The sequence below is a fragment of the Lucilia cuprina genome, chromosome 4, assembly GCF_022045245.1.
Source record: "Lucilia cuprina isolate Lc7/37 chromosome 4, ASM2204524v1, whole genome shotgun sequence".
NCBI lineage: Eukaryota > Metazoa > Arthropoda > Insecta > Diptera > Calliphoridae > Lucilia > Lucilia cuprina.
In genome coordinates, this window is record NC_060952.1 from 28362282 (window position 1) to 28384098 (window position 21817).

The 21817-nt window shown below is 29.2% G+C and overlaps 1 long non-coding RNA gene across 1 annotated transcript in view; it reads left to right on the plus strand.

The window, feature by feature from the left end:
• LOC124419588 overlaps window positions 1–21817 on the plus strand; it is a 78210-nt gene that overhangs the window by 32813 nt on the left and 23580 nt on the right. The gene's annotated exons all lie outside the window — the stretch shown is intronic.

Consider the following 21817-nt stretch of genomic DNA (forward strand, 5'->3'; position numbering starts at 1 on the left):
TTGGATAGTTTAACAGCTGGTCAGAATAATAATAATATTTTTTTACATCTGTTGATCTATGTACATATGTGCATATGTATGTGTTTCACAATTCAATTGCCAGACAAGTTGTATTTAAAAATTGCTCCTAAATAATCTACATAAATATTGTATAAACGTCAAAGTCAAGACTTGGTCATGCTCGTCTGTCTAGTGGATGAGATTTAGAATAAATTAGAATTTTTATACTTAATTACTTTTGTTGACAGTTTAATCAGGGTATTGATTACTAATGCCCCAAAGTTCGTTTGATTAATTATTTATGTATTCTGAGACTTGTATCAGAATGTCTAAATGGTGTTATTGCCACCTTACTGAGATCATTTTATCATGAAGATATATTTACACAAATAACTTGGAATCAAATCCTGACAAATGTATATACTGCATCAACACAAGAACGTTGGTCATTCTTAAAGTGTATAGCGAGACATTCCACAGACGTACTCGACTATAGAAAGAGACTACGTCATTATAACAGCAGATATTTAGAAACTCAAATTCCTGAACATAGTTTCTTAATGTGCGCGCTCCTTTGTTGGTGGGAAAATCTTTATGTTGTACAGAAACTCCTTTTCCTGAAAATAATTTCTTAAAGTTGTCCAAGTAGTAGTCGTACATGTCGTATCTGAATTAACATTCCAAGATATTTTGAAGTAATTTTGACGATTTACTTTTCCAATAACAAAAATACTTGTTGCATAGTTTCATACTATATATCTAAAACCGCTGATCCAATTTTTTATAGTTTGTCTGTAGTTCTGCACAGAAAAAACTGAAAATGAGTTTTAATTATCAAAATAATTGTATCAAGCAAGTTTTGCGCCTATAACCAAAATGATGATATCAATTACCAAATTTGTAAAAAATAAAAATATATATTTTTTCCTAATAACGAATTAATCAGAACAATTAATGTCAATAATTGAGACAAGATTTAACATTGATTAATTCATTAATTATATAAATTAAATATTTAATAAATATAACATTGATTTTTAATTAATTTATTAATCAAATAAATTAAACTGTTTAATAGAGAATTTTTTAAAAATCAATTAAGAAGGTGATTAAAACAATCAAATTATTAATCGATTACACACAACGTTAAAGGAATACTAGACCTTTAACAATGCGTTCAGCATTTACAAAAATTTACACTTTATTGTTACAACTGAACATATAAAGTGTTTTATAAATTGTAAAGAAACTTGAATATTATATGCCTAAAATTTTATTGACAATTAAAGAATTATAAATATTCCTAGCACAAAAATTCTAAATTAAATATTAAAAATAAATTTAAAATAGAAAAAAAGGCCAGAAAAATTGTTTCAATCAATTAATAAATTAATTGAATTAATTAAAAATTTAATCACTTAAGTTTCAAACAGTTTCAAAAAACGAGATAATTAAGACAAATAAAAATTTGTTTAAATAAAAAATAAAGAAAATTATAACGTGTTAATTGAAAATAAACTACCGATAATATTTTCTGTGTGTGTGACAACTTAGAATACCCCAGCAAAAAAAAAGAACTTCCAAAGAAGCTGAAAAAAAGCAGAATTTACTCCGTGGAAGTACTGAATATGTATTAACTTTAACACATTGTCATAGGAGAAATGTCATTTTAATTTGATTCCAAATTCACTACACATGAAGTCATTCTCTGGAAGTAACTTTTTTTTGGAAGTTATAAGGAAGTGAAATTGTTGTATTATAAAATTCAACTAATTTGACTTGAATAAAATTAACATAAATAAATAAATAAATAAATTAATTAATTAATTACACGCATTTATCAATTAACTCCAAATTAAAATTGGTTTAATTCAACAAATATCAGTACAAAAAAAAATATACCATTAAAAAATGGATACTTTTCGCTTTTCAATTTCACTGAAGGTGAAAAAATTCACTTAGTGCTACTTTTGAAGTGGTCATAAATTTTATTCTTTTGGCTATGCTTCGTTTTATTTTTGTTGTGGGGCTTATAGTTCTCTTCCAAGTGACCGAATGAGATCTTCTTGACCATATTTTAAGTTAATGCATTCATATGGTTCATTTTCACGAATTCCCTATAAAACAAGAACGTCCATTTTGATTATTCCCACAAGACTAGTCCAATATTGTCTTGGATTAGAAGATATAATATTTATTGTCTTTTGTCTGTTGATAAATATGTTAACCTTCTGTTAGTATTATATTTATTAAAAACTATTTAAAACATTCCATTATTACACGAACTTTTGCCCGGAAGTGTGTTATTAGGCAGACGGTAGTGTTCTCCAAATGCGTAGTTTTCCATGACACTATTCGTGCAATGCATATATTCTAATTTTCCTTTTGTCAGAAACCATGAAACCGGGAAAAGAGGTCCTACCAATACCTCTAGTCTGGCGGCACTATAAACTTGTGGGCGAGGAGTTGCTATTACCGACTCAACAGAGACCTTTCCATCTGCCTGGTTGTTATGTTGTTACATCTCGAAAGTTAAGCAACGGGACAGCAATGGTGAGATATTAGATAGATCGAGCACTTTAGCAAAAAGCTTGTGCATGGACCGGCACTGGCATATGTAGAAATTCCCACCTGAGTGTGGTGAGTCATCAAAGAATCAGGTGATCACGTAAAGCACTTCGACATTCATGTGTCCATTTTACATTGTTGGCGTAACCTATAACTCCCTTGGTTGAATTCGTGGCGAAATGTTAAGAGCCATTTACTGTCTTATCTTATATACATATGTTTCAATAGGAGAAATATTCAGTAACATTCCGAGGGCCTTGTTTGATTTAGTTCTTTGTATCTGTCAATTTAGAATGTATCATTCAAGGTGGCTTACTATTAAATTATATTTTTCACAAAGAAGGTAAAAAAATTTGCGCCTCTACTTAAAAATGAAGAAACATTTAACTTGAATTATGCATTAATCAATAACAAAAACCTCTAGATTTCTCCAGAGCTTAAGGGCTAAAACATAAAATATCAAATCAACTACAAGCCACAATGGAATTGAACGAAGAGTGTTTTTTTTCGCGTTTACCGTTTTTTAAACAAAAGACCAACAAAGAAATTATAATATTAACTAAATGTGTACGAACAAGTATAAATATATTTTAGGGAGGTAGGAGGCCGGTCACTATACCAGCAGCAAATGCTATAAAATTACAATGTAATAAAAAAAAACAAAAACTTTGGAAAAAAATTAAGCTTAACCATTGGTTTCCATAAGTTTACAGCAATAACGAGAAAGAAGCCCACCATTAAAACAAGAAAAAAATGAATAAATATTTTATAGTAGTACGAGTATGAGTTCCAGTATAATTTTTTTTGAAGGTTATTAACCTTTTACCTAGTTTTGGTTTTCCTTATATGTACACAGTGATGACGATCATGACAACATGGAATGTATAGCGAGCGCAGTGAGCAAAACGAGTGACAGCCAGAGTGAATGTGAGCGTATAGAGTGAGTTTAAGCGTGTGGCTGACTTCTGGTTTTCAAACATGCACGTATGAAAGTTGTATAAACATTTGTTTGAGAAGCGGAAAAAAATTCAAACAAAATACTCTTGTAGAGTAAATTACAATTCAATAAAATTCATTTGAAAGTTTTTCATTAATTTACGATCAATATGTCTAACCATAACAATGAAACCAATAATATGAATAACAAAGTATAAATACCAAATAATACAAAAAGAGAAGATATATGTACATACAGAGGAGGAACCCTTAACAAAGTAACCACACAGAGCGATATTGCTTGAGACAGTGGTGTTCAAAATACATTTCAAATGTCATATAAAATTAATTTGTTTTTATTGAATTTATTGATATGTTAATTACTGTTTCATAAACATAAATTTTAATCAGACAAATGTTGCTTCTTTGAGAAAATAAGATTAAGATTAATGTTAAGAAATAAATCTGATTCTATAATTGAACAATTAATTCATTAGCAGAGGATCAGAAATAATACGAACACCTTTGGTTACACAAAGAGTTTTTTTAATATTGAAAAGTTATGTTCTCTTAGAGGATATTTGTTTTTGAACAAATCAACTAAGCGATTTGTAAAAATTTTGACCTTAGAGTCACTATTTTCAATGAAAAACCTTATGGAAGGTTCCTGATCCTAAACTACTTATATGGTGGTATTTGGCACCATAACATTTTAATACATGTTTCATCTTATCATTGCGGACCACTAACCAATATCGACATTATTATTTGAGTAGCCCAGAAATTTCTCTGGTTTTAGATAAGTGCGATTTGCAGATCTGCTAAAATTAAAGTTTAAACTAATAATCTCTCGGCAGTATGTAATTGTACCTAGGTATCTCCTCGAGTGCATGTAACCTTGATGATTTTCCCATCTTGGTGTACTGGTGGAGTCAAATGTATTCTCGGTTTTTTCTTTGGAATCATTTGACCAAGGGTCGAACTAAATTAAAGTTAAAACTAAATATCTCTCTGGTTTCAGATAAGTGCAATGTGCAGATCTGCTAACATTAAAGTTTAAACTAATAATCTCTCGGCAGTATGTAAATGTTCCTTGGTTTCTCCTCGAGTGCATGTTACCTTGATGATTTTCCCATCTTGGTGTACTGGTGGAGTCAAATGTATTCTCGGTTTTTCTTTGGAATCATTTGACCAGGGGTCGAAATAAATAAATGTTTAAACTAAACATCTCTCGGCAATATGTAATTGTACCTTGGTTTCCCCCCCCCCGAGTTTATGTTACTTTGATGATTTCCCCCTGGTGGAGTCAAATGTATTCTCGGCCTTTCCTTGGAATTATTTAACCAGGGGTCGAATCAGGGAGCCTTATGTTATGGCATTAAAGAAATCATAAAGGCAGAATTTCGGACTATTTGTACTCCCTTGTAGATGTCACTTCAGGGTGCACGTGGTAGTTGTGGCTTAAATACAGGGGAATAATTGACGGTTAAAAGACTTTAAAGTCTATTATTCAGGTTAAACTCGGTGCTGCTGACGAGACAGCAGATAAGTGACTGTGGGACTAAACGTTAGAAATGTGTTGGTGTCAAGTGTGTATGATACGAGATTGATGTAGAGGTTTGCGGGACTCATCCACTCGTATACCTAGGGTTGGTCGAGTGTGTCGAATTTTATATAAAATTTACTACAGGGTGTTATATGTGTAAAATAACAAGTCCTCAGCTTCAGTTTATATAATCTTGTCAAAAAAGTTAAATCGCTATAGACTTGTTTGCGAATGTCAGATGTCTCTTGCAGAGATGGTAAACTATTTGTACCTATAACGACCCTGTGTACTGGCCTCTCTAATGTCTACATGCAAGGGAGATTGACACATTGGATGATAACCCTTTTTAAAGATGCCAGCCATCCTGACAATGTATTACAAATGCGCATTAAAGGTTCCTAAAAGATATGAATTTTGCTTGGATGGGCTCCAATACGTTTATAGTGTTAAAAACCTCAATGCTGTCAAATTTTATCCAAATCGGAACTCGTGTCGGAAAAGATTAAAATTGGTAATTTCTTCAATGATTGTACCTTCGCTAACAAGCAAATTATACACATTCATGTCTGAAAAAAGCTAGTATTCATTACATATTTACTGCAATAAACTGTTTCATCATAACCTTCAATAAGATCTTAGATCTCTCTGGTATCTTCAACTTACAATTCATTCAAAACTCCACTCATGTCTATAAGCGGGCAATGTTTGTACAGCACTGTTATAAATAAACATCAAAACACATTAACTAAATATATTGAAAACATTATGAATCAGTTATATACATAGGTATAGTCAAAGTTAACTCTAAAAAGTACCGTTGGAAATTTCTTTATTTTCTCTTATTAAACTACAACAACAACAACTACTTACGCATACTAAGAAAAACTCTTTGCATGTATATTGACTGGATTGATCGTGTATGTATATATAAAATGTATACGTCAAAAAGACAAGACATCGGTAAGTAAGAGCAGCAGCAGCAACAACAGTTAAAATATTGAATCAGTTATTGTTATTGTTGGTTTTGTAGTTGTTGTTTCGCGTTGAGTCGATGTTGATTTTAAAATGTAGGTCAAGTTATAATGATGTGAATAAATATATATATTTTTATACATTAATACGAGCTCACAAACAAACATTTGCTCATACAAATATGAGAAAAAAAGTTAATTTTTTAACAAGATACTTAATAAATGGGAGAGAATAATTTGTAGCACAGTTAAGGCATGGGTGTAGTGGATACGATCTTGTTTTTAGTTAGGAAAACAAATTACTGTCTGACAGACTTATCGGCTCATGCTCTCTGTGATATCAATCAGTTCATCAACTATATGTGGGAAGTTTAATCTGATTTGAGCTAAATTTTTTGTGTTTTTTTATTTTATTTAAAGCACTTAAAAGGAAAAATATATGAATAAGCATAGTTAATTGATTGAGTAGTAGTTTAGTTAATATTTATTGAAGATGATGATGATGATAATTAGCATTGTAATAAATGATGGAGGGAGAATAATGCTTAGCCACAAGCTGGTACCATTTATGTTGCCTTATTTATTTTAATCTCTAGCTTATCATGATAATCATTTATAACTGTAGCTTTTACTCCATGATCGTATGATTTAGTTCAGAACGTTAAAGTATGAAATCCAAAATATTCATTAGGAAATGATTTCTTTTCTTTTATGATAAAAAAACTGATTAAATACTAGAAGTTATGATTCTAATATATATTCTATTGTATTACTTGTATAGCGATCTATATAAAGATTTGTTGTCCAATGTCCCAAACTGAGTATCCTGAATGAAGTTCCATAATATTTTTCAATATGCGCAAAAACATGGTATCCAAATATACAATTTCGACTAAAGACTGCCGATGATTTCACGTTTTATCAATATGATCATACCAACCTCAAACTTCTAAAGGAGACTTGCCATTCTGTTCTCGGGTGCATCACCCCTATAAGATTTCAGTTGTCTTATTCAACTTTCCATTATTTCAGAAGTAGCACTTTTTAATTTACTTCTTAATGTTTATTCCTAGATGAAAGACTACATCTTGTTGATAACGGAAAGAAGAGGTTCTACCAGTACGTTTAGTCTGCCGGAGGCATATTACCTCGATGAAAGTCATATCCAAGTGTTATTAAGTGTATATGACACAGGATGAACGTGGAGTGAGTGTACCGGGTGCTGTTCTCTATGAGTGTAGCGAATTACTGTGATATCACTGAATTCCAGACTTGATTTACCACAGTGTGCCCTCCGTGAGTAAGAACAAGTCATCGTCTTATATGATGAAGTGATATCACTGAATTCCAGACTTAATTTACCACAGTGAGCCCTCCGTGAGTAAGAACAAGTTCTCGTGTTATCTGATGAAATCGTATTAAGGTCTGAGTTTACGACTCTAGATGCTATTGTAAACTCAACAGAGGACATCACATTAGCTTGGTTCTAAAGGGTTCTATATCTCAGAAGTTAGGTAACGTTGGAGCAATGATCAGAGATGAGAAAGCCCAAGTACTTGAGCAAATTGTGTATGGACCGGCAAAAATATGTAAAAAAAGTTGCCACTGTAGTGTAAAATTCTAAAAAATGCAGTAGTAAGTCGTTAAATAAGCTCCTCCAATGTTTGAAAAAGTACCACCGTGAAAGAAAGCCAACATGACAGTTGTTAACGTTTTGTCGAAAAGATTTGCGTTCGTTAGGTTCCATTCCCTTTAGCGGAAGTACATTTACAAGAACATATGATGCAAAGTTTACTACTGGAAGAATAAAAGCTCATGGCTTATCATGGTCTTATCAGCTGATAACGCAGATATTTTGCAAAATATGTCCTGTTGGTGGCAGATTCAATCCATTCTACATTCCGCGATATCACGGACTTAAGCTACTATTGCTATTATCTCCAGAATCGTTTTATTTTCCAGTCTACATTCATCCGTGCTACAGATTTCTGGAATGACCACACCCAGCAAAAAAAGTGTGAAAAAGATGTAGTATTTCCGTCAGAACTAGTAACCCGAATTGCTTCAAATTCGGGTGAAAATCTTTCATTAGAGTGTCATTGGAGGGAACTCTGAACTTTTAGAAGTAGTAAAAATCCGATATTTCGATGTCAAAAATAAAACACATTCTATTAATGACACTCTTATGGAAATTTTACTGGTTTTTCACCAAACCTTGATGTACTTTAAATATGTTATTTGTAATGACTATTGTGCTTTTATACTTTTAACTTGGTTTTCATTTGTAAGGAAACATTTGATTAAAAAAGAGAATCGAATTTTTAGATGTGATTAATATGTAGTTTGTAAAGTACGATATCAATAATTTTTTGCTTGACAATAATATATCCAAATGGATAAATTTACGAGTTTCTTGGTACAACTAAGTTTCAATTTATTTCGTATCTAAAAATGTCATAGTTTCGTTGAGTGAATAAAGTTGGTTTTAGAATAATCAGAATATATGCGAATGAATAATAAGATGAGGTTCTTGATACAACTATTTCCCAAATTTTAATTATTTCAGATCTCATTGACATGAAGCTAGTTTTTAGTACAGGCCTTCCATTTTGATTATTCCAAACAGATTTCTATTTAATTTAATATAAAGAATTAAGAATGTTCCCGAACTAAATTATTTGCAATAAAAGCCTATATAATCTAAGTTAAGTACAAAGGACTAATGCTACAGCTCTCTGCAACCCAAAAGGTGAAGATACACATACATAGACATCTAGACACTTAATAAAAAGGATTAATAAATTCTTCCCAATCTCTGACTAGCTGGATATTCAAGTCATCAAAACAACAAAATTGAAAACGACCGGCAATAAAAAAAAAACATACAGAAAAATAACAACTTCTTGTATTTTTTAACTTTCACTTAGAAAGTTCTGCTTGTGGTTGTTTATGTAGATGTTTTTTCATTTTTTGTTTGCTGTTGTTTTCATTAATACAAAAAAAGCTGCTGCTGATATTGTTGTAGTTATTTGTGTATTTTTTAGTTGATTGTTTATTTTCAATCTTTACGAGTATTAAGTATTATTTTGTTTTATTTTACAAATTATCTGCTGTCTACTGGTATAAATATGTTGAAGAGAGAGAGAGAGATAGAAGGAGCGTATGTGTATGTGATCAAGTATGAAAATAAACAACAAACGAAAAGATCTTAAAAATGAAAATTAGGTCAGAAGTGTAGTAGATCAATGAATTGTTGTATTATCAAAAACAACAACAGCAAACTGTCAAAAACTGGAATTTGTTTTTATTTTTTCTTTTGTTTGTTTGTAAATAAATATGATCCATATTTTGGTTTATAAATTTCTTCCTCAATGTAAAAGATAATGAAAGCATTGGAAACTTCTAGAAACAGAAAGTTTTTTTTCTGGGGAATTACTTTTGTGCATTCAATATGTATGCAGTAAATGTTTAATGCATTATTTTCACTTAAGACATGTGTTCAATTATCGTGATGCAAGTGCAAGTAGTTATTTATTGATAAAAATTAATATAAAATTAGTTGGGTGGCATAGTTTATAGGGTTTCTTACATAAACTATGCCACGGATAAAATTTACTAAGACCTGTTATTCCCAGTTATCATTTTGATAACCAGCGTTGTTATTTTCGACAACGCATGGTTGTCATTGCAACAATTCATTGTTGTCATTTCGATTCCGCTTTATATCATTTCAAGAATGATTTTGGCAATAAATCGTTGTCATTTCGACAACGCATCGCTCTGTTGGACAACATATCGTTGTCACTTTGTAAAACATAATTACTATTTTGTTGTTGATTTAACAACTATCCGAACTTACTTTGTCAATGGATGTTTTTGAAATATTATAAACATTTAAGTATCAATTTGGTACCAAGCGTTATAAAAACGTCTTTTTTCGAGAACTATTTCTATTCTTGATTTAATTCTAATGAAGTGACTGTGTGGAGGCGTTATAGAATCGACAATCGTTCTATGGAACGATTTTAGAATATGTTTTTTGAACTAGTATTATAGAACTTCTTTAGAACAGTTCTGGAACTGTTTATTATTTTAGTCATTTTTCTTACAAAGTTTATGTAAAAAACCCCGATAAAACGGATAAAACTTATTAAGAGCTGTAATTCTCAGTTAACACTTTGACAACCAACGTCTTTTTTTCGATAACTTTTGGAAGTGACTGTGTGGATGCGTTATAGAAGCGACACTCATCCTATAGAACGATTCTAGAATGTCTTTTTTGAACTAGTATTACAGAACTTCTTTAGAACAGTTCTGGAACGATTTTTTGTTTGTTCTGAAACTGGTTTTATTTAGCAATATTTGTTTCTAAGTTTTTGATTTTAAAATAATAAAATATTAAAACTTTTTGAGTTTTTTCCAACTAGAAGTTGTTTCGAAATTATGAACTGATGTCAAAGAACTGGTTTCTTGAAAACTTCACTGAAGTACTTCCAGTGTCTAGTTTTAATAATAATCAAGTTCCCTCCTTCTCGAGTGCCGGTGGGGAGTACTTAAACAGGCCAAATGCCACTCTTTTTATGTGGGTTCCTTAATGTTATTCTTGTTCAAAGTTTAAATACAATATTTTTACAAAAGGAGACGAATTTATGTGGGAATAATAAAAACTTAACCACCCAAGGATTACTCTAGAAAACACTTTCAAAGCAATTGTTTTATATTTGCCGACTGATGTCAATTTTTTTCAAAATAAAAACTTCTTATATCCATTTCTTTATTTAAATGCACTTGACTCATTAATAATTAATTTATGAACCAAACAAAATATGACACTAAAACTTGTGGGTTTTTTCACATCAACAATTAACAAGTTAAGAATTGGCATTAAGCCAATAATTGCAATTGAAACTATGTTTAGAATATGAAAGTGGTGGTAGAACTTTTTTTGTTTGCACAACATTCAATTAATAGGCCAATAAGGCACAGCCCATATTGTATAAAAAACATAAAGAAATAAATATAGAAGAATAATATAAGAAATTTACATAAATATTAAAGAAGTAAGAGTTCCATAAATGGTCACAACGAAGTACGAACGCCATAAATGTAATTAAAACTTAAATAGTTTTTAATGTTTTAAAATTGTAATTGTTACTTAAAAAATATCCAGTTTTCAAGATAACTAACAAAAACTCTAATAGGCAATAAACTAATCGACAATTCAGCATTCCTTTTATTACACCCCTTTTAAAATGTTTAACGAAAGTTTTAGAAATTTTTATGAAAACAAATTTAAACAATCTCACTATATGAAACCACTTCAATGAATCCAATTTACCTTCAACTAAGATGAAGGGTATTCCCTCAGAGACATTAATATGCCAAGCCTTGTGTCTTGTGAAATGTAAGTGAATTCTAACAATAAAAATAAAACAAAAGAAGACGACCAAAACAAATGACCATTATCGCACATTTCTACGTATTGAAAATAAAAATCAAGTACAAATTAAAAAGTGAAATGTTTAACAAAAAAATAAACACAAAAAACACACAGCATATGCAGGCAAAAGCCAAGAAAAACACTTTTCCATTTAAATGGAAAAAATTATAAAAATGTTGGCACATTGATAGTTTTTCAAATTCGTTACGTGCTTGGCAAAAATGCAACAAATCTATGACTCTCTTTAATCGAGTGATTCAAAGAAAATGCTGAAATGTATGCTAATGGCTGTTATTAAATTTTAAACTTTGATTTTTTTATAGTTGCTTTTTAGATTGTTTTGATTTTATCAAGTGTTTTATGTCTGTTAAGAAGTTATTTTATACATAAAAAAAACAAAACGAAGTAAAATGACTTTCATACTAAAGACAGAATTTTCTACATTATTTAATACTATTATGCATATTAGGAATAGTAACCCAACAAAATATTGTTTTACCTGTTAAAGGGTTAAAATGGCTTAATAAGAATTAAAAAAATATATAAAACAAAATTTCAAGATCTCTCATGATCAAGTTAGTGCTAAACAAATTAATGTTTTTATACCCTTCACCACTATAGTGGGGAGGGTATTATTATGCGTTTGTGCTGATGTTTACATCACCTAAAAATATTGGTACTACACCCACCTTAAAGTATACAAATTGACTCAGAATGACTTTCTGAGTCGATTAACCCTTAAACGACCATAGGTAAATATACTTGCCATAATTTTTTAGTATATACCGGATTAAGTGACAATTAGGGAAAATCTGTCAATCGATCTTTAAAACTTTATTTACGAAAGAATACATAAGACTTAGAAGTTACCTAGGAAGTTGATTGATAATCAAACAAAAATTAAATTGACTAAACCAAAAAGGTTAGGTCGTCAAAGGGTTAAGCAATGTCCGTCTGTCTGTGTGTCCATGTAAACCTTGTGCGGATGCTTCTGTTCCCAATTTTTAAAATAATTTAATGATCTTTGGCACGTACTCTTCTTTTTGTCCTAACCCTCATACAACCGTACCCTCATAATAGGCATTTTCGGATCATAATTATTATGTCAAGAAAAATCGGCAAACCTATGTTTTATAGAATTTTTATAACATTACCGATTTTTGTAATGATCGGGCCTCATTTGAAATTTGGCACATGATCTTTCAATAAATGCCATATGTAAGATTGCATGCTTATTATAAAGCTTTACTGTATTTTCTAAAAACACTAGATTTTTTCTAAAGAACACCTTAAAGAGCTTTTAATAAAAAATTGCATTTTAGTCACTAACAAAATATATCAAAGTAATACTCACAGTATATAGTCGCCAATTTATAAATTTTAAATCAGATAAATTTTTATTATTATAAACTTTTTAGTAGTAATTTTGTTGGGACATTTTGAAAAGAGTATTGTATAAATGTATTTTATTGTTTTAAAATATTAGTCTGGGTCAAACTAATTCGATTTGAAAGATTCAAAGTTCAAAAATATCGATTTAAAACATAATATAATTAAAATGTTTTTTTTTAAATTTTAATATTTTTCGAATGTTTTGTCTGATATATAAAATAATGATTAAGAAAATATCACCTTATTAGAAGTACCTTGTATAATTTCGGCCTTTTTAAAAATATTGAAAAAAAGGTTTAATTATAATCGATGGAATTGGTACAACAATCTTATTGACTCTTCTCTAACTCGATCAATGGTCTATTGTTCTTCGCACCTATTATTGCATTTAAATTTTAGATTCTGGTTGGTGTATGGACACTAGGTCTTCATTCGGAAACTTTATTCATTAACTGTCATTATTCAACTCATTATATATTTAAAACGCATAAAACAACGAAATTTCTAAATCATCGAAATACAATTCCATTTTAAGAGTAAATTACTCAACAAAAAAATCCAATGATACATATATTTACATTTGTATATATTTTTTTTGTCTTAATTATCTGTTGTTTAAAACCTAAGTGTACAATTTTGATTAAATTTTTAATTGACTTAATTAATTTTTTAATTGATTGAAAAAATTTTCTAGACTACTTTTCTATTTTATTTTTTTAATATTTTATTTCAAATTTTTGTGCTAGGAATATTTATAATTCTCAAATAGTCAATCAAATTTTAGGCTTATAATGAAACACTTTATATTTTCAATTGCGACAATAAAGTGATATTTTATGTAAATATTGAATGCATTGTTAAAGGTCGGGTATTCTTTTAACGTTGTAAGTAATCGATTAATAATTAGATTATTTTATTCACATTCTTAATTGATTTTTAAAAAAAATCTCTACCAAACAGTTTAATTCTTTTGATTAATAAAATAATAAAACATAAATTTTATATTTATTAAATATTTAATTTATACAATTGAAGAATTAATCAATGTTAAATCTTGTCTCAATTATTGACATTGTAATTCGTAATTTAGAAAAAAAAATATTTTTTTATCTTCTTACAAATTTGGTAATTGATATCATCATTTTAGTTATAGGTGCAAAGCTTGCTTGATACAATTATTTACAATTATTTAATATTTGAAACTTATTTCAATCCATTTTTCTATGTCCTTGTAAGTCATTACCTTTACTTCTTGACCTAATTAAAAAACATATCTATATGAATCATTTTATCATCGTCCTGAAACATTTAATTTTATTAAAAATTTCTAAATATTACTTATACGCCCCATATAACTTTGTTTATTATTTATTTACAACAAATAAAAACTACTGCTACACTTCGGTGACTAACAATTTTTTAAGAAACTTAATAAAATAAAAAAAAACACCCACTTTTTAGGAATTTATTTTTGTTGCAACATAAATTTATAAATATGTTGTTTACAACAAACAGACGACGGACGACATGACTAATCAAATTCCAATGAAAATATTTTACACGTGAATTTTTATACAAACAATTAAAATTAAGTCAAAATCAGAGATGGACAAACTTTAACCCCCATATTTATAAGCTCATAATAATGTTGTTGGTGTTTTATTATAGAAATTTTGCATGGAAAAAGTACTTCATAAACCACTTTGCAGGAGTACTAGGGGTAAGTCTTTGATTTCAATAAATATGTATGATCACGTGGTTAGGAATTATGTATTTGATTAAACATCGATGAAAATAAAGATATGGAACCTTTCTTAATTCAATAAAATGTGTTTGTCCTCGAGAATTTTGAAGTTGAATGTACTGTATTTTAACTAGTATCTAATTGTGAAAACAATCACAAAAAATTCTAAAATAGTTCAATATCCTATTGATCATTCAAAACAAGATCGTGTTTTTTCATATTATTTACTGATCCATCAAAACAATATCGTGTTTTTGACATAATCAACTTAAAGGTTGCACATTTCTGCAAACAATTCATAACTACTTCATGGCACATGCAGAAAAACAACAAATTTGCCAAAAAATTCAAATTAGAGAAATTCACAATGTTCATAAGACAAACAAAAATAGATTTTATTTTTTTAAAACGCATTTTAAAGGTGAAACTTTTCTTTCAAACAATAAGAGACATGATCTATTTAGGTAACAACAACAAGAAATTTCAACGGAAACCATTGAAAAAAAAACATCATGGAAAAGTTGGTAAAAAAACTTAATATTTGAAAAAAAAAACACTTTAAATGAATGATCAGTCGTCGTCAGTCAGTCAGTTAGTCGGCAAGTGAGTGAATGAATAAAAGAGTGATTCAAAGATGATCATGCTGTTTGTCGTTAGTTGCTCTGTATATGCATCAATAGTAAACAACAACAGCATCAATATTCAACCAGCAGCAGCAACAGCATCATCATTAAATATGAACAGCAGCAACAACAACAACTACAATAACAACAAACTGTTGTAAGTTTCCATACATTTGTAGAGACCAAAATTGTTGTTACTTCTACCACTCACTACTTTTATTTACAATTTATTTATTTTACTCTCAAAGACTTTCGTTTGTCAGTCAGCCAGTGAGTTGGTTAAACCAACAAATACAAAAAAAAAACAGAAGACCAAATAAAATCGCTACTATTCACTTCTGCTGGTGGATGGTTAAAGATTTTTGTTGTGTTGTTGTTTTTAGTATGTTTCAGGTTTTTTTAGTTTGCTGCTGTTGTTGATTTTTTTTCGATTTGGTGTTGTTTTCATTTTTGTTTCACTTTTAATTTTCAATGGAATAGAAAGTGAATTTAATATGTTGTTTTTGTCTTTTTTTTACTGCCACAAGTTGTTTGTTTGTTTGTCTCTCATGCTAAAGACGTAGTTGTTGTGAATTGCTGCTGCTACTAACAGTTATTTGATTAAGCGTTTTTAGGCCCATCCTATTAGCGTTTTTGTTTTAGTGCTTTTAATTTTCCGAATTTGGAACAGAGGAAAACGTAAAATAAATCTCAAGTATCAAAATTATAATACACTTAAATTACTAATTTAAAAAAAAAATAAAACTATATTTTGTTTCAATTAATAATTTAATCAAAACAATTAATATCAATAATTAATATAATAACATAATCAAAAATTGATTAATTTATTAATTGTATAAATAATTTATTTAATCAAAATAAATTTTAATTAATTTTTTAATAAAATAAATTAAAATGTTTGACTGAAATTTTTCTAAAAAAAAAAACAGTTATAATAATTATTAAAACAATCAAATTTTTAACTGATTATTAAATGATTAACAATGAGTTGAGCATTTCTAAAAAACAACATTTTATTTTCACTTCTGAACTAATAAAGTTGACAAACGTTGACAGATTACAACAAGACATGAGAAACTCGCACTTGAGATTAATCTTTATGATTCCACGAGGCATGGAAAAGCTGCTCTTGGTATGCAAATAATTTGGATCTTTATGGTTATAGTAACATAAATATAGAACTGAGTCACGAACTATATTTCGAACATGATTCAACGAAAAACACTACAATTATTTTGGAACTCTCTTTTTAGTCGAGTGTTTAATCGCACGACATCCACCGTTAAAGCTCACAGCCCATTTTTCAGTGATAATGTGAAGTAAATGGTGCAATGTCGTGTTAACACTTACTGCAGTTTGCAGTAGGGAACGCCAATAGATTGAAAAGATTTTGAATATTTTTGATGAGAGTAATTTTTATATTTCATAAACGTCAAGGGTGTACCTGCTATGTGCAGTAATTAATCCCGAAAGATCTAAAATTAAACTCTCTTAAAGCCTGAATTTGCAAAGATTTACAAAATCTTCGTTTGATGTTTGGGAAAAAGTTAGATTTTTCTAATAATATCAGGACTTAGCTCTCATTTACATATCTATTTATCTTGGAAACTATTACAGTTAGATCTTGATTAAGAATTTTGTACGAATAACTTTAACATCCATGTATAAACATTTTGGGGTAATAAATTGGCAGACTACGTATGAGGGAAGCGATACCTCCCATATTAATTAAATTTAAAAATTAGTTTATCTGGGAAACTAAAAGAACTAAATTCATAAAATTTAATACGCAGAACGTTAATAATCATCTGAACATTTTTAAGGAAAAAGAGAGGACTTTCATATCTTTGCTTTAAAACCCCATATAAATAAAATAGAAAAATTCGTATATCTGAGAAACTATTAGAGCTAGAATTAAATTAGCTGTAATTAATTTTACATAAAGAACTTTGACATTCTTGTGAACCTTTAGAGAATAACGGGCGGACTTTCAATAGGGGCATATAGTATTTTGGTATATCTTGAAAACTGTTAGATAATTCATCTTTTTCATAGCTAGATAGAAATTTTCGATCTTGAAATAGCGAAGCACACCGGGTATTAGCTAGTGGTATATATATAAAAATAATCGACGCTATTGGTGATCAACATTTAATGTAAAAAATGTTCCCTTCACTAACTTTTTTGATTGATAAAAATTGCCGAGTTTAAAAATTTTCTAATGGATTTTTGTAAATCATGAACAGCTGTTGCATACAAAGCAACTATTGTGAATGAATTGTTCATAGCAAATTCACGATATCAATTTTCCTCTGAGGGAACAAAAATTTCACTTCTATTCGCGATAGGAGTGAATAGATTTAATATATTTTCAACATAAGGATTAAGGTACAAGAGAAATTCGGGGGTGTAGAGCTTATCTTATTTCATACATTCTCTCTCAATTGTAATTGATTGAACTGAAATACGGCGTCTGTGATTAATTAACATGTTTTGCAATAGTCCTGAGTTGCTGAGAATTCGAAAAAATATGAATATGAGATACGAGCAATCAGCTAACTTTGATGATTAAAAAAACGCTCATATGTAAAAAAGTAGACATTACTTATTTAGTAGTTTTAGGTTTCAAACGAAAATACTCTCTCCAACTCTTGCTTGATACAACAAGTAATTTTTTATTCATGTATTTATAATTTCTTTACAACTTTAAGCTAAAACGACTTTAAGTTGTTGTTTTCGATTTGTGTATTTATTATTTTTTTTTTCTGTACTTTATAGTTTTTACAATAAAAGTAGTTCATGTCATTGACCTCTAGAGTTTTAAATGTTTTTTTTTTCAATTTTATTTCTTGTATTGAATGAAAGGTGCACGTTTTCATTATTTTTGTATTTGTTAGTTTTTATATTTATTTATTTTATTAAGTTTGTTGTTGGTGATTTTTTTTCTCGTTATTTTTCTACAAATTTAAACGTTAAATAAAAATTTGTTTTTAATTTTTTTTCTTCAGTTTTTACCATCCAAACTGTATGTACAATATTTGAGTTTTCTAAATTGCAAATCGAATTTAATTGTATTCATGTTTGCATTCGTACTCATAAAGTTTAAAGGCGAAAAAAAGTAAGAGGAAGTTTATGTCGTTTTAGTATTGAAGACTAAATATTTGCAAGTATTTGCACGCATTTACTAGTTATTTGCGTTCATATGTTAAAAATAAAAATACTTTGGATTTGCAGTTCAGATGGACAGACATACAGGTGGGTCGGCTTGGTTTCTTTGGCAGGTTGGTTGGTTGCTTGCTTATACTATATTGTCGTATTTTGTTTGTCTGTTTCGTAGATTTCTTTTTGCAAATTAATCAAACATACAGAAAGATAGACAGACAAAACAATTCGTTTGAATTTTATGAGTTTTGTTTTGTAAAATTAAGTTTCACTTTTTTAGTTTAACACATTTTTCTCATTTTTAATAAAGGCTGCTTATAGAAATTGTCGTTTTTTTTTCTTTTCTATTTTGCAAAATAAAAGTTAGTATTAATTTTAGATTTTTTTTTAATATTTAGTATATTTTTAAAATATGACGAAATTTAAGGGCTTAATCATTAAATTGCAAATTTTGTCTTATTTCTTGCATTGGATGTTTTGTCATTGTAGTATGAGAAACGACTTAATGTGGTCTTTGGACTTTAAGATCTAAAAGATCCTAATTTATAAGCGACTTTTAGAAATTATCTATTTTGAATAAGAAATATCTATTGTGAATAGTAAATATTTGAATGTATAGTCATATTATTAACTGCATAGTCTGTGGCTAAACATGTTCTTACATAAAAGCCATAATAACCGCATTGCACTAATTCAACTGAATTTGTGCGATAACTTGATAATTGTTGACTTTAAGGGTCTTAGAAGATTTTTGCTTATTGCTGAGTCAAATTACGCCACTTTCTCTAGAATCCTAGCAAAAATAACATTTGTCACCACTTCAAAATTTATTTATTTACATTTATTAACACTTAAAACGTAGCACTATTACCTTCTGTGGAAGTAATGTTTATTGACTTCCAAAGAAGCGAAAAGAATAATTTTTTTTAATTGAAGGTATCTTTTTTGTACTGAAATTTTTTGAATTAAACCCATTTTATGTTTAAGTTAATTGATAAATGCGTGTAATTTATTAATGTTCATATTATTAATGTTAAACTAATTTTATTCTTTATTACTACAATTTCACTTCCCAATAACTTCCAAAAAAACATCATAAAAATTACTTCCTGAGAATGACTTCATATGTGGCGAATTTGGAATATAGGGGCTACGGTTAAATGAGGACCTATAATTATAGAATTTATTAGGGTCATTAAGGCTAGTATAAAACTTAGTTTTGCAGCTTTTTGTCGACATACGAGTATATTAAACATAATTATGCGCTTAAAAGCCCTATTCGGGGGTTCAGTTGTATGGGGGCTATGTGAAATAATGGACCAATCTTAACCATTTTCAATAGGCTTCGTCCCTGGGAATTATCTTCAAAATTGCAACCTGTAGTTTGATTACAAGGTTTACATGGACGAACAGACCGACGGACATAGCTAAATCGACTTAGAAAATGATTCTGAGCCGATTGGTATACTTTAAGTTGGATATAGGACCAATATTATTGTGCGTTACAAACATCAACACAAACCCAATATACCCTTCCCTAAAGTGGTGTAGGGTATAAAAACAGGTTAATATTTACTCTCTGTCGAACCTTCCTCGCAATCTGTTATCTTGATGAATCGCACTCACCAATATGTTCCAAAAATCCGATGGAAAAGTGGAAATATCAATATCTTTGAAGAAGTCATTAGGCTCTTCTACCCTCTTACTTAGGGTTTGACAGAGAAACATAAAAACTATTACAACTGATGTCTGTTGGGATAGCAGAATTCGTTCCGTAACCTGTTATTTAGATCTCTTCGGGGTTCAGAATGGGTTGAAGGACTGATAGATGTCGAAATTAATATTTTGGTATAAGTTTAGTGGATCTCTTAGACGTAAGACTGTGATTACACGAAGTAAATCTTGGTAGGACTTAATGTTGAAAATGTATTGATAGTAAAACAGAGTAATGCGGAACTCATGCCCCTGCACAGACAAATGAATGTTTCTTATCGGTTGTTAGCTATAATATTTTCTTCTATATCCTAGTATGTTTAGTTTTTACTTAGTTCATATCGCAGTATGTAACCTAGGAGTAGGAACGAAGTCCTGTCTTACTGATAATCTGAAGATTGACGGAATTGAAGAAATGGGACTGTGACCTTTAGAGAACACAATAATACATTGTTCAAGTACTTGAGCTATGTTTGGGCCGACATCAGCATACACCACCCTAATAATAAGGAAAATTAAATTACATTATTATACTTTAAAAGTCTCCCGGTTTTTTTCTTTTGTTTCTTTTTTCTTTCCTTCTTACTTATTGAAAAAGTTTTACTTGCTGGTCAAACAGCTGCACGGCCAACAGAAATTTTAAATAGTAATATTATAAAAATGGTTTATGTTTTTTCTTAATGAAATCAAATAGAGAACCATCAACAATAACTTTTCGTTAAACAATCTGATTTTTGTTGATTTGTGCCTTAAACGAATGTCTAAATTTGGTATTAAGAAATACATATTTCTAAAACTCTTGTTTGCATAAAGGATATTTTGTGCAAATAGAATGCAAATTAAATCTGATAAAAACTATGGCGTTTTGACGTGATAGTCAATTTCAAGAGAAATTTAAAACCAATCGAATTAATATAGAATTGATTAATACATAATTGCAAACGATGAAGAATTAAGTAAGTACTTAAAAAACGTATTGACATAAGAAAAACAACCACCTAAAATTCCTTCCAAAAGAGCCATTCATTGATGGTTACATTAATAAATAGCAGTAAAATGTAATTTTATCTTTACACATTTTTTTTCATTATGAGTTCCTATAGTAATTTCTTTTCACCACTTACTCAGTTTTGTATACATAGTTCGGTATGGCTGTACGAGCATTAAATCAAATATTTTATGATATTTTATATATTTTGGGGAGTTTTATAATTTTTTTCCCTCACTTTTTTTCTCTTACATACTTCTTGCGTTTCTTTACTTTGGTTAAACTTAAATTTTTTTCTCGTTTTTTTTTTCTCAAAAAGTTAATGAATTTTTTATTGTTGTTGGCCTCTTTCTGATTTCATTTTACAAAAACAAAAAAAAACATCAAAAATTTTCTACTATCACTACTTAAAATTTCTGTTGGCCGTGGAGCTGTTTGACCAACAAATGAAATTTATTTACAGAAAGTATGAAAAGAAAGAAGAAACTGAAAAGCGAGAAGACTTTTGAAGTGCATGTCCATGTAAATTATGTATATTAATAAAGTAATTTTATTTTCCTTTTATTAAAGGGGAGTGGGGGGAGTGTTGGTGAACAAAAAATGCAAATTTAAAATTGTTCAAGTTATATACATAGTAGTTACGTTTTTTTCTTATAACAAAATTTAGGAAAGTTGTAAAAAAAGTTTGAATTTCTTTACAAACTTTTGATTTGACCATTAAACGGTAGACT